This window comes from Hemicordylus capensis, chromosome 1 (assembly GCF_027244095.1).
Source record: "Hemicordylus capensis ecotype Gifberg chromosome 1, rHemCap1.1.pri, whole genome shotgun sequence".
Lineage (NCBI taxonomy): Eukaryota > Metazoa > Chordata > Lepidosauria > Squamata > Cordylidae > Hemicordylus > Hemicordylus capensis.
The window spans coordinates 187,428,974-187,454,072 of record NC_069657.1 but is presented as its reverse complement, the minus strand read 5'-3'; the positions used below and the strand labels follow the sequence as shown (position 1 = coordinate 187,454,072).

The following is a 25,099-nucleotide window of genomic DNA, read 5'->3' as shown; positions in this document are numbered from 1 at the left end:
TCATTTAAAACGTGAACCCGATTATAGGCCCCTCAAATGCATGGTTCAAATAGGAAGTGTGCTTCTGTATCTGCATTCAACATAATGTGTGAATAACTGTACCTGTCTGCATAGCTGTACATGTATGCACAATGCACTCATTGCACAGGTGTTGAACATAACGTGTGAACAGGGCTTTTGAAGATCCAGAATCACACATAGATCAGATCACAAACAGACCACAAACCACACAACACAGAGTAGTGTGTGTATGTTTTAAAGATCATCTTTTAAGACGAGGAACATTTCTTTTCCATTTTCCATTTTCCATTCCAAGAGCCACTGGTGGCGCAGTGGTAAAACTGCTGCCCTGTAACCAGAAGGTTACAAGTTCGATCCTGACCAGGGGCTCAAGGTAGACTCAGCCTTCCATCCTTCCGAGGTCGGTAAAATGAGTACCCAGAATGTTGGGGGGCAATATGCTAAATCATTGTAAAACTGCTTAGAGAGCTTCCAGCTATAGAGCGGTATATAAATGTAAGTGCTAAGTGCTATTGCTATTTCTTTACTATGTAAACTGCTTTGTAAACTTTTAAAAATTGATAAGTAGTATATAAATATTATAAATCTGCTCGTGAAGCTCAAAGAAGCTGGCAGAAAAAGTGGTCCTTTAAATACTTGTTCTGATTTTTGTCTTTTAAGCTTTCTTGCCCAAGCCTTGGATTACAAGCTACATGCCAGTAGCCAGTGTTTTTGGACAGTGTTTTCTTCTTCTCCTCAAGGACAGAGAGACTAATGAGTGAGGGAAAGGTTCATTGACTGCTTGTTAAAAGGGGAAGAACATAAAGCTACTAACTTGAGATCCAGCTGCAGTTTGCAGGGATGGGATATCGAACGGAGGTGGAGAATGTTTTGAAAACTGAGCTGAGGCTTGCGTGCAGTCCTCTGTTTCCTATTTCTGCTATTTGACTATCCATGCAGCTTTAGATAACCATTTCTCTTTCCCTCCTGCCTCTGTCATGAGTTGTGGCAGGTTCCATGTCAGCAATGGCTACAGCTTGTTTGCAGAGGAACATGTGAATAACCAAATCATAATAAAAAATTGAGGGGAGAGAAATAGTAAATTTCATAAAATGAGTTGTTTCAGCAGGTAGATAGGCAACCAGCTAACTTTCAGCTCATTGCTGCTTGAACAGACATACCACCTTTTGATTAAAGTAGAGGACATACATCCAATAATTATTCTTTGGACAGTTTGCTGTCTTATAATAAAAAGGGGGAAGTAGGTGATGTCCTTTTCTTCAGTCTCTGCTGAGGAAGTTGTTCAGATCTCTCTCTTTTTACTTTCATGATATGCATTCATCATAAGAACATAAGAAAAGCCTTGATGGATCAGGCCCAAGGCCTATCTAGTCCAGCATCCTTTTTCTCACAGTGGCCGAACAGATGCCTCTGAGAAGCCCGCAAACAGAAGATGAATGCATGTTGCCTCTCCTGCTGTTTCTCCTATAGAAAGAGAACTGGACTTGTGGTAGCAAGCATGAATTGTCCCCTTTGCTCAGCAGGGTTTGCCCTGGTTTGCATTTGAATGGGAGACTACATGAGAGCACTGTAAGATATTCCCCTTAGGGGATGGGATATTCTGGGAAGATCATCTGATACTTGCATGCAGAAGGTTCCAAGTTCCCTTCCTGGCATCTCCAGATAGGGCTGAGAGAAACTCCTGGCTGTAACCTTGGAGAAGCCACTGCCAGTCTGTGTAGACAATACTGAGCTATGGGCCAATGTGGTCTGACTCGGTAGAAGTCAGCTTCCTATATTCCTGTGTTACACCTGGTGTTCAGAGGCATCCTATCATCATCAAGACTAGTGATAGACAAATTCATGGAGGACATGTCTAAGCCCCTTTTGAAGCCATCCAAACTGGTAGCCTCACCACACCTTGTGGCAGAGAATTCCATATATTACTTATGCACTGTGTTAAAAAGTACTTCCTTTTATTGGTCCTAAATTTCCTGGCAGTCAGTTTCATGGGATTGTGTTGTGAGAGAGGGAGAAAAACCTCTCTCTCTTGCCAATCGATACATAATTTTATAAGCTGAATCTACTTTAGCCTTTTTTCTAAACTGAAAAGCCCCAAATGTTGTAGTCCTACTTTGTAAGAGAGGTGCTTTAGACCCTTGATCATTTTGATTGCCCTCTTCTGCACCTTTTCCAGTGGTATAATATCCTTTTTGAGATAAGATGACCAGAACTCTACACAGTACTACAAGTGGGGTCTCACCATAGATTTATATAATGGCATAATATTAACAGATTTATTTTCAGTCCCCTTCCTAATGATAACTAGCATGACCAAAAGGGAGCAGTGTGCTCTCTAAGGCATGTGCATGTGTGTGTGTTCGCAAGTTTTTTTTATGTCCGCTCAGTTAATTTTAGATCCCGCTCAGGTTGAATCAGGAAAGCTCCACTCCGAATGCACATGCACGTACACTGCCTTGATACTGCCACTCAGAACAAAACTCATTCCACACACAGATGAAAAAAAATTAGAGAGAACACTGAAAGGGAGTTCCTGATTTTTCCAAATTATGGAACTTTCTATATTTTAGCCACTGTCATATTTTGTTAATTAGTGACTCAGCAGCAATAAAAGGCCATCCAAATCCAGATGAGCTTGCAGCACCCTAGGGAAGAGGGGGTAATTGCAAGAGGGAAGGAATGTAGGTGCAGTCTGCCTGGTGTGAGAGTGTGGGTGCAGTCTATCTCTCCTCCTACCTGGTACACCATCATTTAATCGTGTGGGGAAAGTGTACACAAATCACCCCTCTATATGGAATTCAAATACTACTTTAAAGTAATCTGTGAACTGTGCATAAAGCAGTGATTAGGTGTGATTAAGGCAAAGTGCAGCAGTGCATGGGGTGAAAGATGTGCACACCCACATTCCTCCCCCACTTGTTTACACGGGCTGTTTCAGGGGATCCAGCCCCAAGTAACCCTTGTGGTTGTGCATGGATTTGATTCTGGGCTTCCCTTGTCTTAAGCCCTATGTTCTAGCCACAACACAGTTAAGCCAATGAAGCCAGTTGTCTTCCTTACAGGTTGTGGTTTGGGTGTTGCTGCTATGGCTGCAAAACAGCCCAGGAGCCAAACCACGAACACCTTAACACATTCATGACAGGAATTGCTAAGTCGAGTTGCTTTGAGGTAGTCAGCATACCATCTGTCCTTCAAAGAAATTGCACAGTAATGTGGCTGAACAGGGGAAGGATAAGAATGTGTTTGGGAGGGTGAAATTATATTTTTTCCTTCTGTCACCTTTTTCTGTATGTAGTCTTTTTAAAGCTAGGCTGTTGGTCCCCTTGGAGAGTGAAAAACATTTTCTCTTTCCAGTCAACTGTGTTGATGCAGCACTGGTGGTGGTGGTGGTGGGGTGTGTGTGTATATACATATATATGAAATCTAAAGTAAGACTCTTTTCAGCAACACTGGGGAGGAATGAGAGTTATCTGTACTTCCACCATTCAGGTGTCACCTTTATTCTTGTAAGACTGATGGATGAAGCATCTTTCAGTTTCTGTGGGAAGATTTCAGTCAGAGCAGATGGTCTTGAAAAGTCCTTTCTAATTCCTGCAAGGCTTTATTAAAATATTCTTCTGTTATGTCATCCCTTACTAGCATTGTCATTACAGGGTTGGCTTTGTTCCCTTCATTTGTGGATGATGCTGGGCTCACATATTATTATTATTATTATTATTATTATTATTACATTTATCTCCCGCTCTTCCTCCAAGTAGCCCAGAGCGGTGTACTACATACTTGAGTTTCTCCTCACAACAACCCTGCAAAGTAGGTTAGGCTGAGAGAGAAGTGACTGGCCCAGAGTCACCCAGCTAGTATCATGGCTGAATGGGGATTTGAACTCGGGTCTCCCCGGTCCTAGTCCAGCACTCTAACCACTACACCACGCTGGCTTTTGACTTCAATATACGCTTTTGACTTCAAGATGACTGTCAGAAGATCTTCTGAGATGCCACTTTTGTGGTGATGTGTAATAATACTGATACCTTGGAGCATAAACCAGTTGTAGTGTTATATGATTCTAATGCTTCAGGACGATAGATAGGAGCAAAGCAGTTTGCTTGCTGTAGTAACTCCTCCTAAACACCGGGAAACGGTGTGTCTGTATAAGGACATCTTATACAGTACTCCTTCAGTTTTACTGCTCCTGTTGCTAGAATCCAGGAAGCAAATACAGGAGAAATGGAGACAACAGGTAGCTAAACTCAGGCTTTTTCTGCCAGAAGAGGAAGGTGGTTCAACTAGGCAGGAATCTCCATGGAAATTGTAAAGGAAATAAGAGAACCACTGTGCTATCTTTTTCTACTGGTCCCTATGACTAACAGCAGCATGATCTGCAGTCAGTAGTAGTACCTCATAGTCAGAGGCGCTGTTACCCCTGGACTTCTGGGCCGAAGTCCAGGGCCTCCACACACCCTGGGAGCCTCCAAATCCTTTATAGTCTGTTCCGGATGGTGTGGTCGTGTTAAAAATGTGTTTAAAATACTGGGGCAGTGGGGGAGGGGCAGAGCCTCCAAAGGCCTTTAGGTCCAGAATCCAAAATTACCTAGGTGCACCTCTGCTCCTAGTGCTAATTTCTATGGCATATAAACCATAACCTTCATGTTAAAGGCACAAGAGAAGGCCATATTCAAGTAAGCACACCTTTGTTCATTTGGCAGTCCCATTCTGTATCTTTGTTCTGTTTTCATTCCCCATCTTTCTAGAGTTTTGCTTTTCAACCTGTAGCCCTTGGATTGTCAGCTGCTGCTGGAATGGTAGAGGAGTAAAGGGGAGTGGGGAGGGTTAAGTTACTTTCCTTCTTTCTCATGCTAGCTCTCCCTCACCCCATCAGAATGAGGTGAATGCAATCTGTTTGGGAAATACTTTGGTTCATGCATGTCCTTCACAGAGCAGAGTAGTAGTACTTTTCTTCCCCTCTGCTATGCACATGGTGTAATATATGAGCTATAGCCTCTGTATGAATGCCCAGTCATGCAGAGGCCCTGTTTGCACTATTTCTCTCCCTCAAAAAAGAGAAAGAATAACATGGATGCACTGTTTGCACTCTAGCCTCTTTTGGGAGAGTGAAATCATTGAAATGGATCCTCCACTTGATTGAGCATTCATGTAGAGATTCGGCTCATGTGTTACAACTGCATGGTTGAGGGGAAGGAGATGTTGCTTCTTTCCTCATAAAAGCCCCAGGTAACAAGGGCAGTAGTTCCCACAGAAAAAGACTGAAATGCTTTGGAGTGGTATTAGTTGGTTACAAACCACAAAATCCTCTAAATCACATCAGTTAACCCTCCTATTCCATCTGCAACTCTCTCTGTACCCCTCCCTCTCTCGTTTTCCAGAGGCAGACCTGGGAGTAATTGGGAATGGGTTTTTTGCTCCAAGGCCCATCTTTCTCAAGCCAACTGGTAGAAGAGATGTTAGAATTACATGTGCACTTGGGGAGTTTGGTGGTAGAAGGAGAAAGGAATGGATTTGCATGCAGAGGCCAAACTAGTGGTGAGTGTGCAAGGCTGATCTACATACATGTTTGCCTGAGAGATTCATTCCAAATAGAAAAATAGCCATACAAGTGAGGGAATCACTATCTTACAGTGATAGTCCGATGTCCCCTATTCCTGCTAAATTCCATGAAAATACACACTGAAAAGGTTTCAGTCCTTGCCAGACTGTCTTTCTGCATTCAGATCTCGTTAGGCTATTTCTCTTTTTAAAAGACTTCAGGCAAGTGATTCTAATGTTGTTTTCTTACAGCCGGTTTCATAAAATGCATGCAGGTGTCATGTAGGTATAAGGTTAGGAGGAAAGGACCCTGGACCTTTTAGCAGTTCCATAAAAGAGGAAGTCTGAGCGGGTCCAGCTTTTCTTGCCCTGGGTGTCAAACTGCACTTGCCAAAATTAACTCTTCTGTTCAAGGTACAGCAACGCTCTCTTCTTCTGCTTCCAGTCACTAGAATAGGGTCCTAGTGAAGATCGGTTTCAGCAAAAGTATAGCAGTCAGGAGAATGAGTGTATTGTAACTTGGAAGAAGACCTGTGCTGAAGCTCCCTTAAGTTTTGCTGTGAAACATCCGGTGATGCCTTTCTCCTCAGTGCTACACTGCACAGGTTTCTCACAGCTGGTATCGTGTCACTTGCAGGGTTGTGGGGAGGAGTTAGTTGCCAGATACTTCAAGGAGAGCTATGGGGAAGAAGCACAGCTTGCTATGAGTAGTCTGGCATTCATCAGCAAATCTGGCACAGAAGTGGCGCACCCAGCTACTGGGTGGTATGGCAAGGAAAGGAATCGCTCGTTGCAGTCCCCTCAATAATCATTCTACCCTCCACACACACACCGGAAGCAAGAGGACAGCCATAATTTCTTTTGTTGAAATAATTTCTGCAGTCAGATGTAGTGATTGCATTTGTCAGCCCTCTTCATCGGTGTACATGGTTACAATGGCATCTACAAGCTCCAGCCCCACTAACCACATAAGAACATAGGAAAATGCTTTATACCAAGTCAGATTGTTGTTCCATCTAGATCAGCATTGTCTATACTGGCTGACAGAAGCTGCCCAAGGTTGCAGGCAGGAGACTTTCCCAGCCCTACCTGGAGATGCCAGGGATTGAACCTGGGCTTTCCGACCTTCTGTATGCAAGGCAGATGTTCTGCCACTGAACTGCAGCCCTGTCCCCGAAGGGGAATATTTTATTTTAAAACATTTTAAATATTCTATTTGAGGTGTTTGCTCACAGAAATGGTTTAACATGTGTGAGTGATTCAGGTGAACATTACCTTACTTTTGTATTTCAGCTTGCAAAACAGTGATGCTACAGAATTGACCAGATTGATCACAGTAAGTAGATCCTCAATAAATGGCATTCTGACAATTTTCAAAAAATGTATTAATCATATCAAAGTCAGAAAAATATGGGCACAATCTGGAGAAAGTGAAGTGTATTGAAATCAGTGTAAATTAATGCAGGGTTAAATGTTTAAGTCCAGTTCTTTTCAATAGGATTTCGGTATTACTATATTTTTCTGGATTATGCACATCTGCCTATATATCATCTGCTGTATCATCTTCTGTATTATCATGTACTCATAAAAGCTGATCCAGTTAAAAATGTTTAATCAGGATTAAGAGCCCACTTATGGGCCTTACTATATAGAATGGTACACATGTTCCATATGTGTCCATTCAACATTCATGGCGGGGCAGTGTGATGCCTGCTGGACTTTCTCCACTCCCCACATCCATGTAGTGTAACTTGAAAAATAGCCTGCGTTTGTACAACCTGTCCATGTGATTGGAGGCCATGCCAAAAGCAGGCTCTCCAGTTATCTAAATGCATTTAGGTGGGTGGGCAGAGACAATGGGCATGACCCCTTTACCTCTCTAAATGTATCAACTACACACATGTAACATGTGTCCAGTCCTCATGTTCAGTGCAAATGCACGTAACAAACCCCCAATGACAGGCTTCTTTCTAAAGAAAAAGAGCTTCAGGGCAAATTATTTGGAGAGGAGAAAATGAGGGAGAAGACAAGCGCAGCTAAGCCCAATGTAGGTTGTTAAAAGGGCTTAAATATTCAGTGGAGACATGGAAATTTAAGAAAGATGAGAGTTTGTCCAAAATCTGTGCCCCATATATAATATGGAGAATGGTGATGTGGGCCTGGAAAACGTTACTGAAATTCCCTAATGATCAGCCTTGATAGAAATGGCATTTTTGGATATTGTGCTGACTGAAGGGTTCCTCCTGTCACAGCGCCACCCCACAGGGGAAAAGCTAGAAGGGCAGTTTGTGCACAGAAATCTGTTCCAATTTATGGATCATCCTAGCTGGATTGCAGCAATAATGTCTGTACCTTAGTGCCTATCAAGTCTCTTTTTACCTTTTAGTATTGTTACAGAGGAGAATGGTGGTCTTATTTCTAAGTGAAATTATACCCTAGGTACTGTTTGATATTATCATTATTATGGCTCATTTGCTGCATTTGCTGTTTGTAAAATTCAATAATTCAGTTCCCAGCCATTGGTGGGAATTAACAAGATACTTCATCATTCTCATCCAGAAGTCATGTTTATCTGAATGAAAACTGTTGGTGGAAATAAAGAATGTGGAAGCAAGTCTTACTGGCTGACATCCTAACAAAGCATTTGTGTGACAGAGTTGTACTAGCACAAGGAGATTGCATAGTTGTGCTATAAAGGGGTTTTGGGTTTTTTCTGGCAGAATGGTACTGTTGTGCTCTTGCACTATAATGCTCTTGTGCAAAAGTTCCCTTTAAAACGAGAGATTGTGCTTCAGGTTGTGTAAGAATGCTTGCAATTGCACAACACTATTCAGGAATACAAGCTCCAGACTTCGCATAAGTAGCTAGCACAGCAGCTTCATTCTCATGTAATGTCCTCCTGGAAGCGCTTTGTTAGGATGTCAGCCACTGAAATTAATGGGTCTTAATTGGAAATAATGGCTACAATCAAGATATATATATATATATAGAGAGAGAGAGAGAGAGAGAGAGATCTCCACAAGCAGTGAAGTCCTTTTCTTTCATATTTGCATTGAGGGGACCCTCTACTGAATCTCATGCCATGTTTCAAATACAGTGGCTGACATGGTTAGGAGGGTGGAGCAAGAGACCTGCCCTTGCAAGGACACGGTAAACGAGCTGCGCAGCCCTCACCCTCAGAGACATATTTCTGGCAATGAAAAGTGCTTTTGTGGGTAGGGAAAAGAAGCAAAAATCACATCTCCCCTCCCCTCCTGAAATTTAGAACTTTCATCCCAATTTGTATCACTTTACATTTACTTACAGTGAATTTGATTGGCTAATTTGCAGCCCAGTTCGTTGAGAGTCTTTTAAAGCTCTTTGTAGCTTGCTTGGGTTTTCACTCTCATGAATTATTTGGTGTCATCCACAAACATGGCTACTACATTGCTCAACTTATAAATGCTAAATAGCACCAGTCCCAGTACAGGTCCTTGAAGGCCTCACTATGTTCATTCTTCTGTTGTGAGAAGTGTCAGTTTATTCCTATGCTTTTTCTTGTTTGGTAAGCAATTACATAACCATTAGATAATCTGTCCTCTTTTCAAGTTACTGCTAAGTTTACTCAGGAGTCTTTGTTGAAAGACTTTATAAAAAGCTTTCTGGAAGATACCATGCCTCATGTGTTTGTTTTCACTCTCAAAGAAGTCTAACTCTCAATGACTGCAGAAGCTATGCTGATTCTTTCCCAGCAAGGCTTGTTCTTCAGTATGTTTAATATCTAGACTTTGCCAATTTAACTGGGCAGACATTAGGCAAATGAGTTGTAATGTCCTGTCTCTTCCCTGGATCCTTTTTTAAAAAATGGCATTATGTTGGCAGTCTTCATTCCTCTGATAAGAAGGCCAGTTTTAATGTTATGTTGAGTGTATTTGATAGTAGTTCAACAATTTAACATTTGATTTCTTTAATAGCTCTCAGATATATATTGTCCAGACCTAATGATGATAATTTTTAATTTGTTAATTTTCTTGTTAAAGAAAATTGAGTTGGAATGGTTAATAAAAGTTGGCAGCCTCAGAAACAGCAAATCCCTATGTCATATCACAAACTGCTTCTGAAAAGTTGCCTCAGTTTCAAACATTGCTTGCTATGTGAAAGGTGATGACTGTTTGAGAAACCCAAGTCCAAAGACCCAGTGTCACACAATTCCTTGAATCCCAGCATATAATGTATCAAACATACTCTTGAAAACTATATAAAGTTTGCCAGTTACCAGGTCTATGAGGGTTGAGTATATAGATGGCACTTTCAGCTGTGTATCTTTTCATTACTTTTGATTATCAGAAACAGTCGATTATTTCCAGAAAGAAGTTTGAGATTATGTTATACCCCCTTAGATTGGAAATTAGTTAGTTCTCTGTCTTTGGTAGTCAAAGATAAAGGTAGGCATTTTATTTGGTGCTGCTGTGTTTTAACTGGGCATCAGGCAACATTATGTTGGGTAACACTTAGCTTCCTTATTCAGTGCAAGCTGAATATTTTACGATACTGTGCAATCTTGTATTTCAGTAGCGACCTTCATGCCTACATCCCAGGGGTGCTTTACAATCAGTAAAGTTAAAATTAGATCTGGTAGCACAGAAAAATTGCTAAAACAATCATTTTAGAAATGCTGACTAAAAGAAATCATTTTAAGGTTAGATTTAAAAGGCCCACAAGTTGGGAACAGTTTCCTCTTATAACTGACAGCATGTTCCACAGCAGCATGTGAAGCTATTAAAACCTCTCTATGCAACCTTACAAATATTTAGAAATGGGAAAGGGACCAGCATCTGCTGATTTCGGAGAACAGCCAGGTTCATATGGAGAGAGCAAATCTATTAAATAGGAGGGAACAAGTGATTTAAAGGTCAAAAGAACAATTTCATAGTGAATACATTGCATAGCAGGGTGCCCATGATGTGACAGCAAAACAGGAGGAAAGTGACAAGATAACCTGCTACATGTAAGTTTGAAGCAACTACAGAAAGCGCAGAACCAGGCAGGTCGTGAAGGGGGATTATAATGATGAGTTCACACAAAAAAATGAGGAAGAGAGCATCTGGTTTTAGGAAAGAAGAACTACAGTTTTACCATAGATGGCAGACACTGAAACTTGCTTGTACTGAACAGGACAATATCTGCTACTTGTTGAGTTTTAATAGTTCTTACCAAAGTATGTCTTTCCTGAACAGACTATCTAGTGCAGGGATTCTCAACGTTGGGTCCCCAGATGTTATTGGACTTCAACTCCCATAATCCCCAGGTCCAGAGGCCTTTGGTTGGGGATTATGGGAGTTGAAGTCCAATAATCTGGGGACCCAACATTGAGAATCCCTGATCTAGTGGAAAGGGATTTATTTTCTAAAAATAAATGTGGCCTATCCTCAGGGAATGCCCATGATTACTACTATTAGCTTGTTTCCACATTTGAACATCATAGTTTTGAACAACCAGGGAATGGGAAAGATTAAACCCCTATTGCAGCCCTGCACAAATTTGTAATCTAACAAGTCCAAGATTAATAAAATCCACCAGCCAGGGTCTCAGTAAACCTGTTTTTGTTGCCTGCCTGGATTGCAAAACAGGAAGCTTGCCAAGCACCTGAGAAGCAACAATACATGATTATTGTATTTTAGATCTCCAAATGTGTGAGTCTGCACTATGGTATCGCAAGATTATAATAATCTTTATTTCAGTTTCTGTTGGTGCTGAGTACCTGCACAGGAGTTTTGCACATGCCTGCTTCAGTTTGGTTTTTGTTATTTGCTAGAAGTGAGTGAAAGGAAGCTGTTCACTAAGAGCAGGAATGGTATGGCATGAGAACTCTGCGCTTGCATTGCCCTGCCCCCATTTGAGTTCACCCAGGTGATCTACAAATGTAATCCCTCTGCTCTGTAGACAGGCAGGGACTATTGCGGCTCAAAGTAGCCATAGTGTAGTTCAAGAATGTTAGGTTTAAATTGGATTGGCATCTAACTGCACAAGATAATCAAATTTACATGTCCATGAGTGTTTGCCTAGAGTCAAATATATATAAGTTACATCCTACATATGTCAGCTCAAGATTCCAGTTATCCAGTTTTCCTTCACCCCTGATGAGTCCTGCTGTTTTCTGTTATGTTCACTCCAGATTGTTTTGAAGTCCAGCAGAAGACGTTGCTTCACTATCAATATGTTGTCTGAAAAACAGACTAATGAAATGCATGCACTGTGTTCCACACTAAAGCAGTGTGAGCACTCAGTTGTGGTGGGGAGGTAATTTTACCTGGTTTTGCATGGGAAGTGAATTTCTGCTTTGGGCTACCCAAACATATGTCCCTGAAGGCTGTGTGATTCTCAGGGACATATTTTGGGGAGGCATAGATTACTTCAGAGGGTAGGGAGATCAGCAAAATTCCCTCCCGCACAAGTGCCTGCACTGGTTTTGTCTGGAATGCAGCGTGCTGTGGGCATGCTTCATTAGTCTGGATGTTGGCCTCTGTGTTTAGTTATGTTGACTTCTACACTTTGGGAGGGAAAAACCCGCCAAACCCTCTTGTTATTCAGCTTCTTCAGGATGACTCTTTCAGCCATCCATTCAAGCAGTGCAGAGGATGAAGAATAACTGATATGGCCCCTTATTCCATGCTCCGTTTTGCCCCTCTAACATTTCATTCTCCCTGATTCCTGCTGCTCTGAAACACAAACATCCTTCCTTGCATGTGTGGAAGTGGCTGATCTCAGTGCAACCTCTGACTATAAATGAAATAATTATTCAATCAAATCTTAACAGCATGCCCTCATAAAAACATAACAACATTGTTATGTATTGCCTGCTCCTAACTTGACAATATATTATTTTGAAAATTACATATAAATACATATAGCAAGTACAGTTCTCTCTTCCTCCCTCTCCCTTTCTTTGATACTTTGAAAGTCAGGTGTGGTTGTTGAAATATCTTTCAGTCTTAAATTTTAATTATTTTATTGCAAAGTTGACTGAGGTAAGGCCTTCTAGAATTTTTCTAATTAGTCAGGAATCTACTCATGTAAACACCCCAAATTATGGTTTCTCTTCCCTCACTTAAGGGAGATGATTCATGTTATTCTGGTTATAGTGTGTTTTCAGACCCAGCATGAAACCTTGAATTTTGGTTTAATATCAAGAAATATGAAAACACAGTTCTTCCCCCCCTACAGATAGTTCGGGGGGAGGGAAGAGAGAGAAAAACTCACCACTTTATATGTGCACAGCACCTGCAGATTTAATTAAACCTTTGCTTCTATATAATAACAATAATTATAACTGAGAAACTGAAAAGAATAAGATCTCTACACACCGTTTTAAGTGTTTGCAATAAGCAAAACTGTTTAAAATGGAAGGCAGGAAGTAATTACACATCTCAAGATTATTTTTAAAGGAAAGTAGTTTTGCAAAACATACATGTAGATTAAAAAGAGACAAATATTAAGGTTGAAGTACTGCAAATGAATATGGAGTTGCTTGGTGTTTGTAATTCAGAGACTCATTTGCTGACAAATCAGCAGTAAAGATTAAGCAAAATCTGCATTGTGTGACTGAGGAATACAGATTAGCTCTAAGGAGAAAACTGGCAATGGAGAATAAAGCTATTCTCACATAGTGTACAGTATTCATGAATGTTTTAGATCCTGTTACTTTCTTCTTCCCTTACACCTAAGCTTTACATTTTTAAAAGATAAAAGATTAAAACTATTTTTTGTGGTTACTTCTGGAAGGATACTTCATGCAATATACTGGAAGAGAAACAAGATTTCAACTAAAAAGGAATTAGAACATATGATGGTTGACATCCAGACTAATGCTGTGCATGCCAATAAGATTTCACATGTGCAGTGGGGCAGGGGTGATTTTCGGCAATTCTCCCTCTTCCTTCTGCAACCCTCTGTGTCTCCCCAAAATATGATCCCATGACACTCAGGAACTTATTTTGAGAAGAGAAAGTGGACTGCAGAGGGAAGATGTAGTTGCCAAACCCCCCTCCCTTCCCCACTGCATATGCAAAAAACAATTTTGGTATATAAAGTGTCTGCCACTGTTTGATTTATGCTGTTATGTATAAATAACAGCGGGGCTCCATACTGTCTCCAGTGCTCTTTAATATCTACATGAAACTGCTGGGAGAGATCATCAGAAGATTTGGTGCAGGGTGTTAATCAGTATGCTTATGATACCCAAATCCTTTTCTCCATGTCAGCATCATCAGGTGAAGGCATAATGTCCCTAAATGTCTGTCTAGAGACTGTGATGGACTGGATGAGGGATAACAAACTGAGACTGAATCAAAATGAGACTGAGATACTTATTGTGTGGGGTTGGAATTTTGAACTACGTGTTGTAGATGGGGTCACACTTCCCCAGAAGGAACAGATGTGCAGTCTGGGAGTGCTTCTGTATCCAAAGCTCTCCCTGGTGTCTCAGGTTGAGGCAGTGGCCAGAGGTGCTTTCTACCAGTTTTGGCTGATATTCCAGCTGCGTCTGTTTCTTGATGTAAACAACCTCAGAACCAACCTCAGACTACTGCAACATGCTCTATATTGAGCTACCTTTGAACATAGTCCAAATACTGAAGTTGGTACAGAATGCAGCAGCCAGGTTGGTCTCCGGGTCATTTTGGAGAAACCATATCACTCCTATACTAAAAGAGCTGCACTGGCTACCAATAAGTTTCCAGGCAACCAACCAACCAACCAACAATGTAAGAGTGAAAAAAGAAGACAAAAAACAAAGATTTTTGAGAAACATTGGTTCTGTTTATTAGATACTGGGACAGCAAGCTATATGAAATACTTTCATACATTTAGGTTATTCCAAAAACTTGTTTATTGTATTATGTATCTGAACTGTATATGGATAAAATCTAATACAAAAGGCTTTTAAAGAAATAAAATATTAAATCTAAAGTGATAGTTTTCATTATATGTACCTGGAGGTAGTCTGTTGGTCAGTGAAGTAAACTTCCATATACTGTATTTACCCTAATCTAAGGTGAGGTTTCTCCCCAATTATTTCCTGTTAAATATAAGGGGATCATCTTAGGTTCAGATTTATCTCTCTTTTGGGTAAATAGAGATTTAACCTGTACCTGCATTTAGCCTCTATCTTTTAAGGCAGGCCTGCTCAACTAAGCCCCCCCCCAGCTGTTTTTGGACTAAGGTAAAGTGTACGTCAAGTCGATTTTGACTCCTGGTGTCCACAGAACCCTGTGGTTGTCTTTGGTAGAATACATGAGGGGTTTACCATTGCTTCCTCCCACACCGTCTGAGATGATGGCTTTCAGCATCTTCCTATATCGCTGCTGCCCGAAATAGGTGTTTCATACCAGCGGGGATTCAAACTGGCAACCTTCTGCTTGTTAGTCAAGCAGTTCCCATAAACCCTAGCCACAGAGATTATGGGAATTGTAGGCCAGCATCTGCAGGAGGACCAACATTGAGCAGGCCTGTTTTAAGGCATCATTTTGCATCCATACTCACCTTTTATTCAGATAAATATGGTAAATGTGTTTAGGATAGTAGTGTAGATGTGCACAAGAATAATAGTTTGCATATGTGTTTTTTATAGTATTTCTGACTGGTGAGCAAGCAATTCCAAAATAATGATTTTAAAAATGACCAGCATCCAGACTAACACTGGCCATGCACAAGTCTGTTCCCCAGTCTCCCCTTCTCTCTACTGCTCATATAATGCATGTCCCTGAGGGTCCTCCAGCCCTCATAGGCATTTGGTGTGCGGGGACCAGGGGCAGCAGAGGGAAGGATGGCTTAGGGAAAATAGTTGTGTGCAGGCAACGTTCTAATGCAAGGGCAGCACTAGTCTGCATGCTGATTAATAATTCTAATACCACAAGTAATCCCAAATTGGTTGGTAATAGTACTAGTGTTAATAGCTAGACTTAGTGTCCATTTCCTTAAAAGGGTTAAAGAACAGATTTTGATTGCATATTGTCAGCTGATAATTAGCATCTGTTAGGAATAAGTAGTTTATTAAGCTTTACTGTACAGATGGCAATTGGAAGGATTCAGATGTAAACTGATTTTTCTGTAGTATCATTTTATTATTGTGACCAGCTGGTTTTATTAGTTTAACGGCAGTGATATCTTTGAACAAAACCTTGAAATTTTCTGTTAGTGACTGTTACTTAGGAAGTGCTGAAGTCTTCCAAAGCTGTAGCTGGTAACAAAGTTTGTAAAGCTTGTTTGAGGGATAAATATGTTAAACAGATTTATAAAAGTGGAAGATGTCTTTTAAAGTTAATTTGTTCAGACACTAAGTGGAATGCTCTTTCTGTTATATTTTTGAATCAAACAACTGGTGTTTGAGTTCTGAAAGAAATCATTATAGTTCTTCTGTTTGCAGATAGTCATATAAATTACACACTGAATGTTCTTGTTAAAGAGAGATTATATTTGCACCCAAACCATAATACCTGAACAGAGGCAAGTCTCTGGCTGTGCATTCATGTTACCTTACCTCTGCTAAACCTGGGTTTGAGAATCTGTATTTGTCAAGGTAACATTGGTACCGTCCAGAGTCTTGTGAAAACACAAGGTGAGATTGGTGATAATTTATTCTGTAGTAAGAATAGCTTCTATTTTGTAGCTGCAGGGGTTTATTATACAGTGGTGGGCAAATTGCCAGCTTGTGGAATCTACCTTGTTTTTTACTGGAACCTTGAAGTCCACCAACTGGAAGGCAGATGAAAGGTGAGGCAGAACCAGATGCAAAATGGAAGATTGCCTGTAAATCTGCATTTGAGTTACCTCTTCCTTTTTACCCCTTTCCATTTTCTTGTCATGGGCAAGACAAATGCTTAGAATTAAGATTCAGGTTTGTTGTCAGTACCAGAACTGAACTCATACTCTGTTTGCACAACAGTCCACTCTTGAGTTTTCTCTAAGCTTTCTTCATTTCAGCAGCCTAATTTACAGACAAACTATACATTACATTAAATTCATAGTATGGCCTTCTGTTTCCTGGTTTGTTTGTTTTTAAATTCAGAATTAAATAGTGGCTGTGGAAGACTAAATTAAAAAGCAGCCATGGAGAAAGAGGGGTTGATCAGGATTGTTTCATGTGCACATAGGAACATAGGAAGCTGCCATATTCTGAGTCAGGCCATTGGTCTATCTTGCTCGGTATTGTCTTCACAGACTGGCAGTGGCTTCTCCAAGGTTGCAGGCAGGAATCTCTCTCAGTCCTATCTTGGAGAAGCCAGAGAGGGAACTTGAAATCTTCTGCTCTTCCCAGAGCGGCTTCATCCCCTGAGGGGAATACCTTACAGTGCTCACACATCAAGTTTTCCATACACATGCAACCAGTGCAGACCCTGCTTAGCTTAAGGGACAAGTCAATTTGCTACCACAAGGCCAGCTCTCCTCTACAAGGTCCTGATGAAAATGATCCCTCTAAAGTTGCTATAAGCCACAAGAGAAAAGCTTCAGTGGGCGTCCGAATTTGGATCAAGTCTTTACCACAGCTCCAGTTTGCTCCCCTCACTTCCACCCACCAAAGATGGAGGATCAACAGGACCAGCCCTTATTTGAGTCAGGGAGAGTCAGGTGTGAGGGGGGTTGCAGGATTTGGCAAGTGCTGGGTCATCATCAGCTCCACCCTGCTGTTTACTGCCCTTGCCCCACTGGGGCACACTGTTCATTTTCCCCTGCTTGCCTTGATGGGGCGCACCTCTTTTCCCCCCACCCACTTGAGCTAGGAACTCCACTGCCACCACTAGATGATTTGGTGGCATAATCTGAGAGTGCTGGTGGCATGGAATTATTCTTATCATGTGCTGATAATTAGTCTTATCAGTGCTGGTGGCATGGAATTATTCTTATCATGTTGTACAAACAAGTGTCTTGGAAAGACACTTCTGCTTGATCAAGGCACCTTCCCACTTTCTGCCAATTCCCCCCAGCCTGCTGTAGTCCTCCTTAGCAGTCCATAATACACTGTCCTGAAGCTCTGGCCCTCAAGAGTGGATTGTCAGAGACTGTCTCCTGCAGAACCGTAGAGAGTGAGAAAATCCCATTACACAAGTGGAACTCCACTTGTGCTTCACTGAATCCGACTAATCATCATCAGCATCATCTAAATGTATCAATGTGCAAGGTGATTTTAAAAGGATAAGAGGACAAGTCTGTGCTCCATTGAACTTATGCCATACAATCTGCCTAAGGAGGGGAGGGAGATAGAGGCAGAAGTAGACAGAGCAAGATTATGCATTGATTTCAGCTATACACATTTTGGCATAGTTACAGTTGATTTTCCAGACCATGAGAATGTTTCCCAGACTATGGGAAACACCTATATTAGGCAGCAGCAATATAGGAAGATGCTAAAAGACATCATCTCATACTGCGTGGGAGATGGCAATGGTAAACCCCTCCTGTATTCTACCAAAGACAACCACAGGGCTCTGTGGTCGCCCGGAGTCGACAGCGACTCGACGGCAGACTTTACCTTTACAGTTGAGTTGAGTGTTGGGATCACAATGCTTAGGATCAGTCACTCTTGCTCTCTGCAGGAAGTTTTTCACATGAGGCTTTTAAAAACCTTTAACTTGCATCTCCTCCAGAATGGAGGGGGTGCATCCACATATCAGCCAGATTTACTCCGAAGTCCCTGTGAGTTATCGGGGAGCAGTTTACACACAATTCAGGTTTTTCACTGCGTGTTAGAGTGTAGCCTGATTTATATCCGGGGTAAAAAAAAAATCCACTATTTGTGTTGGATTTTTGGGACAACTTCAAGTTCGCAGTAAAGCTTCCTAGTAAACTCGCAGTAAGCCCGCTGTTAAGCCTGCTCCAACAAAGGAAATAATTGGGTGAACTGAAATGACCTTTTGGCCTCCCCAAAGCTAGATAAATCCACACAACCCTGTAACTTCTCATAGCAAGTGTAGTTGCTATTAGATATGTCTGGTTGAGCATATTGCTGTATTTGCACTGGTGTATTCTTCTGTGTACACGTTGGCAACCAACATGAGCATTTAGGGTGCTGTTCGTGATAGTATCTTTATGGTTTCCTTTACCACTTAGGAGAGACAAGAAGGAGAATCTGGTGGGCACAGAATTAAAGATGGCAGTATCAGAACTGAGCTCACAGTCTAGTATGAGCTCTCAGTCTAGAATTCTCCCAAAAATACACTCCCTAAAGATGCCATTGTTTCAAGGGAGTGAATAATTTAAGGGAGAAAAAAATGTTGGGTTTTCTTTTGCTATTGTTAAATGATTGGGACTTAGAAACCCTTGCCTATCTACAACAGAGTGCCCAGAGATTTACCTGTATACCCCAATCTACCTTCTGCTTGTCCTAGTTACCAAATATTGTGATTCTAATTATTGATATTTAGCATTAGAAATAAAAGATTTGAGCTGCTTTGATTTGACCCTATCTCAGAGATGATATACGAATGCACAGTTCCTGGGATTTTCAGACTACAGGGAATTCTCCACACAGCAGGCTTTACCCTGAGTTTTCTGCAAGGCTTTCCTGCAAACTCAAAGTTGTCCCAAAACCAAAACACACAAAGTGGATTTTTTTTTTACCCCATATATACATCGCACTGCACTCTAACATGCGGTGAAAAACCCAAATTGTGTGTGAAGTGCTTCCTGATAGCCCACAGAGACTTGGACTACATAAGAACAGCCCTGCTGGATCAAACCCAAGGCCCATCAAGTCCAGCATCCTGTTTCACATAGGTAATCTTCCTGATAAATGAACACATCCTCCCTCCATTCTGGAGGAGATGTGAGCTAAAGGGCTTTAAAAGCCCTGTGTGAAAAAACTTCCAGGTGGGGAAACTGTGTGGTTGAATTCCTTTTTGAAAATTAGCATAAAGTATTAAACACTGAAAATTAGCATAAAGTATTAAGAAGGCTAAGTTAGGACCCTTTCCCTGACCTGCTAGTTTTCTGTGAGAAACATTCAAGTAGGTGATCTCTCATCTGGAGTGTGAATTGGTAGTCCAGGATTTCTATATCATGATTTAGCTGCAGGGTTTGATAGCTTGTGAAACAGAAATACATCTTCAGTTGTAAAGATCCGTTTGCCTTGAATACATGGACTCGGAACGTTATGTTTTCTCAGCTTTTGCTTGAAACTCCAGTGCTACATCATTGGTTCTTGCGATTCCCTTTTTAATCTGGAGCTCCTCCATACATACACTTGCTTTCTGAAGCTCTCCTTTTTGGATTAATTCTTTATTTGTATTAATCTCCATTTAGTATTTTAAAAAATGTGGGTTCCTAATTGAAAGTGCACAAGCTGTATGCCCTGAAACCAGAAGACAAGTGGATTACATATTTATTAGTCACATTTAAAACCAGCTACCTTTTTAAGCAATAGTAAAACAATGAATACGGGAGCATGTAGGCAAGAGGCTTTCATAAGACAGCAGGGATTGCTAAAAGCTTCTGCCAAACCAGCCAGGCTATAGACTTACTCACACTGCACAATAGTGTTGTGCAAGGGTTCCCACCTTGGGGGCCCCAGATGTTGCCAAAGCCCACTATAGGGTGTGGCGATGGGAACTGTAGACTTACAGCAGCTGGGGACCCAAGGCTGGGGATCCCTGGTGTAGTGGAACCTGCATTGACATTTGGAAAGTGTGACATCATTACCTGAGGCCTGCTGCTTCAACTTTTGGACAGCAACGTATATGGGACAAGCCATGGCTCTATTTTCTTTTTAAGAGGACAGTGGGCTGGTTCAAATGATAGTGGCCCAGCACACGTAAAGAAGGAGGTGCCACACCAAGAGTGCCCCTAAATACACACTACAAATGCTTGTTTCTGATGAATAACTCTCACACATGATCAAGAGGTGTGCTGGGAGGGCGTCAGGACGTTTGTGGAGGACATCCTGACAGGCACTCTCTTGATGCAGCTCCTCTTCCTTCATATTTGCTGTGCCGATATCTTTTGAATTGACCTGTTCACTGTCATAGGAATACCACAGTAATTAGCATGCAATGATACCAGTGAGAGAGAGCTATACTCGGGTAGAGGTAAATCTGCATGGGCTCTTCCCATCATCCCAGTTCAACTTTTCGTTGCAAAAAGTATTAAGCTGAGTCAAAGTAACTCATTGATCATGGTTTTGTCCTTCTCTCCTCCGTGTGGAGTGCATCACCTGGTCTGATCCCCTGTTTCTCCAGCAGACTACTGAATAATAAGTGCAGCCTGTTCCCCGACTTACAAGGCTCATGTGTACAGTACTATACTGGCACATTAGACCCTTGTCTCATCTTTCCAAACTTTGTGCAGAAATGCCTAAATGTATCAATAGGCTTTGGCACACTTGAAGCCCTTTTAATATATGTTGCCTTTAGTATTTGAAAATACTGATAGATTAATTGATTGATATTTGAAAATACCTAATAATGTTTGTCCCTGCATTTTCAAGTTATACAGTTGTAACTCACTGAAGGCATGTAATTCAAAACAATGCAGAAAATGTTGCCATTTTAAACTTTCCCTTTTCCAATTTGGCAAGGATAAAAAATGGGTTCATCAGAAAGTGGCTTAAATGCCCATCCACTACATAAAGCATGGGCGTGGAGCCTGCAGAGGGGGGGTGTATGTATCATCTGTTTTAGATGTATTACAGAGGTGATGTCAAGGTGAAAGCAGACTTGCAGAATGGTTGGAAATCATTGATATTCTGACTCTGAGGCTGTAAATGGCTCTGTGGCAGATGGAGTCTTTGTCAAGGAAGAAAAATGGCAGCTCTGGAGCATCAGAGATGTTTTTGCTAGCAGCTCAACTCACAGGCTGTGACCTTCCAGAGTTATGCTCTTGCTTAATAAATTGTCCTCTGCTTTTATTTCTTAAAAGCAGATAAATAGTAGTCATCATAATTCAGGACAGATTGAACTGTTTCATTATAAAAGAAACATAAGCCTGTTTTATTACCTAAATGTTTAAAACAATGGCTTTTAAGTGTGCCTGCATTTCTGAAGGGGGGAGGGCTATAAATGTTTTTAGCTTGGTATCCGCATGATTAGAATTAAAAGGCACAACAGTTTCAAATGGATGAGATTGTGCTAGGCCCTAAAGCTAGCATTGCCTCTGAATACCCACAGGAGAGGAGAGAAAAGTAGATACGTAGGAGCCCGAGTAATAAATAAATACATGCCTATGACCGGCAGGGACTGTTTAAATCGCAGCACTGTGAACATTCTCAGAACTTTTTAGTCATCCTTTGATAAGCCGTGTGTGTTACAGCATAATGGATTATATTATTCTAGATCAGAGCTGAGTGCCAAGCCTAGAATAGGAGAATGAAACAGCTAATGTTTAATCCTCCATATATACTCTCAAGCAGAGTTATTACTTTGTGGTAGTCACCTTGTATGAGGGAGGCTTCATTCAAGGAAGCACTTAGAATTATTTAATCATGTACTGAGGATGCTGCCTCCTTCATCTGGAAAATGTGAATGCAGGCTGCTAATGCAGATAAATTTGTGTATTGAGCTTTTGTGATTGTTTTCAAAAGGTTCTGATTTGGTTTTGTGCACACAATGTTTTTCTAAAATGCTTTGTAACCAATTTAAAAGGAAGCTTGCCTACAGGGATACTATTTTCAAATCACATAGTTTGGAGTTGTCCCATTCACTTAAAGGTAAGTGGTTTCAGGATTGTTTCTTAATAGTTTCAAATCATCTGGAATCCACCTCATAGGACTGAGGCATTATTCATAATTATTCATATTTTGGTTGTTTAACATGCTCTGTACTTCTAACTCATTGTTTCGTGGAAGTTTAGTGTATTCGAAAAATATGTTATTAATTCCGCAAATATTTGTGTACATTTAGTTCATATAGTTGTTAAGCATTCTCTGACTAGCTAATTTAGAACCTTTCTTTCCTCAGGTAACAGTCTCTTGAACTAATATCACTCACTCCTGTAATTCTAAAAGCTGACCACTGACCTTTAATCGGTGGTGGAAGTATTGATGCCAATGGGAGCGGTCTATGGCTGTAAGAGCATATACCATCATGTAAAGGATGTTCAATTGGACAGTTGACCTACATTGCAGAGCAATAAATAATTGTTAAAATTAAAATTGCAGGCATTTCACAACTATAACCTGCTGGTGCTTCTCTTTATCCCACTTGACAATTGTTAGAATTATAGAAGGCAATCACAGTTCATCACTAAGGAAAGTGACCCCAGGCTTTCCAGGGTCAAGGTTGTTGCATTAAAATCTGTTTTCTTTCAAATCCTTGAGGTTGTAGTCTTTGCTCGGGAAAGTGAGCCCAGAAGATTTAACTGTGTCTGTCCCTGTTCAGTTCCTTAGTAAGTATAATATGAACTGAGTGCTGGCAGTGGGGGAGAAAAAACAGAATCCAGGGAATTATTTGAAAATTGTGACTCAGATTTGTCTCTCTCTCATATCTATATCTATATAGATAAAGATATACATAACATTTCCATTAGCATTAAGAGGGGGCTGACTTCACAGTAGGAATGTGCACGAACTGGCAGATGGTTGCTTCGGCGGCAGAGGGATTACCTTTAAGGAGCAGGGAGGGTGCTCTTAACACACACACCCCGTGTTTACCCCGCTGGCACTGTGCCCAAAATCGCTGGTGCAGGGCGGCAGTGAACCCTCTTGCCACCCCAGTCAGTGTCAGATTGGAAATGGTTGGTGCGCACACGTCCATCGGCCACTTCCAGTCTGACGCTGACCAAGGTGGCAAGAGGGTTTACTGCTGTCCTGTGCTAGCAGTTTTGGGCACAGTGCCAGCAGGGAAAATGTGACTGGGGGGATAAGAGCATCCTCCCTGCTGCTTGAAGGTAACCCGCCGCTGAACCGGCCAAACTGCTGGACCTCTAGACCGGTCTGGCATTTGTGCACATCCCTCTTTCACAGTAGAAATTGGGAAGCTTCTTATCAGCTGCCAGGGAACTTCAAACTTGAGAGTGAAAAAGGGGAATTGAAAAATGACAGAAACAGTTCTGACATGAAAGATCCTTGAACTTCCGAGCATTATGTGTCTACACTTAGGAATGTTTGGACACATAAGGAATGCAGGATTGACTTCTGAGTGATATAGAACATGGTGGCATTAAAGGTCTTTTATTGAGTTCTTCTCTGATATATGCTTGAATGATAGTTTGCTGACCAATGGAAGTCGAGCAAGCTTTAAAAGCATATACTTGCTGAACTTGTGGAGGCCCAAAGGCCTTGGATCCACTTCCATGTGGGTTGCATTGCAAGAAGTGAGATCATCAACTAGTGCTAGGCAAGAATGAATGTAAGTTTGGAACCAGTTGAAAGTACTGTAAAGGTAACCATGTGTGGAGAATCCTTCAATTGTATTGTCAATGGTTTAACAACCTTCTTTTAGGCTTATGCTAAGGCAGTGTAGTGTATTTTTTAAAATTTTGAACAGCATACCATGTCTCCTTTGAATTTCAGAAGGAGTTTGTCATATGTCGGAGATCATTGTTAGAGAAAAGAAGTGTAACGCTCATTTGGATTCACAGACCTAGTTTCATGGTTCTTTGGCCATTGTCTTCAGATCTTCATGTGAAATTTGTCTATTGAATCTTGTTTTTTCTTGTATAATTTTAACCTCTTAATACTGTTATATTCTTCATATTTTGAGAAAACATTCAGATATTCAAAGTTCATCTTCCGTTCTGCTGGAATTAAATATTATTCTGTAGTTATCAAGGCAGCCACCTAATGGCGCAGTGGGAAAGTAACTTGCGTAGGGAGCAAGAGGTTGCCGGTTTGAATCCCTGCTGGTATGTTTCCCAGACTATGGGAAACACCCATATCGAGCAGTCGTGATATAGGAGGATGCTGAAAGGCATCATCTCATACTGCGTGGGAGATGGCAATGGTTACCCCCTCCTGTATTCTACCAAAGAAAACCATATGGCTCTGTGGTCGCCAGGAGTCAACACCGATTCGATGGCACAACTTTACTTTTACTTTACTTTAGTTATCAAGGCAGTTCCATATCTAGACATTCAAGTGACATGTTGATATAGAAGTAAAAAGGTATGTGCATGGACCAAGGTTTGTGCATTGGTTTGGTGCCACAGGAGTGGGAGGACAAGTGGGATCTTTAAGAAAAAGGAGAGCACGTCCTTACCTTCATGGTGTTGCTGACCACAAAAATAGCGACCACACATGCACGGACACCATGAGCGTAGTGGATGCCACAGCAGGAACCTGCATGTGGCAGTGGAGAGCAGGTAAGGACCTGCTCTCTTAAAGATCCTTTTTTCTTAAAGATACTGCTCACATTCCCCATAGTGCCAAACCGGTTCGGACTTCATCTGAACCGGCTTGGCACTGAACCAGATCCCTAGATTTAAACTGTGTGTGTGTGGTTTTGGTTGTTGTTGTTGAAAAGTGATATATCATATTTGTGATGGTGATAATTAAGAATAGATGAAATATACTTCTAATCTATTTCTAAAATGTGGTGTACCAATACATGAGTGCTTAGGAATTGTGCAGCAAGCA

General features: G+C 41.2%; 1 protein-coding gene across 17 annotated transcripts in view; it reads left to right on the top strand.

Moving 5' to 3' along the window:
- BAZ2B (bromodomain adjacent to zinc finger domain 2B) overlaps window positions 1-25,099 on the top strand; it is a 284,396-nt gene that overhangs the window by 73,252 nt on the left and 186,045 nt on the right. For 4 of the 17 annotated variants that reach the window (XM_053260524.1, XM_053260533.1, XM_053260564.1 and 1 more), the window contains one exon: window positions 6,856-6,898. The exons of 11 other annotated variants lie outside the window; for them this stretch is intronic. The gene's annotated coding sequence lies outside the window, so the exon portion shown is untranslated. Of the gene's footprint in view, window positions 1-4,242; window positions 4,259-4,611; window positions 4,698-6,855; window positions 6,899-25,099 lie in introns of those variants that run through there. 2 more of the 17 variants (XM_053260577.1, XM_053260569.1) reach the window with 2 other exon arrangements.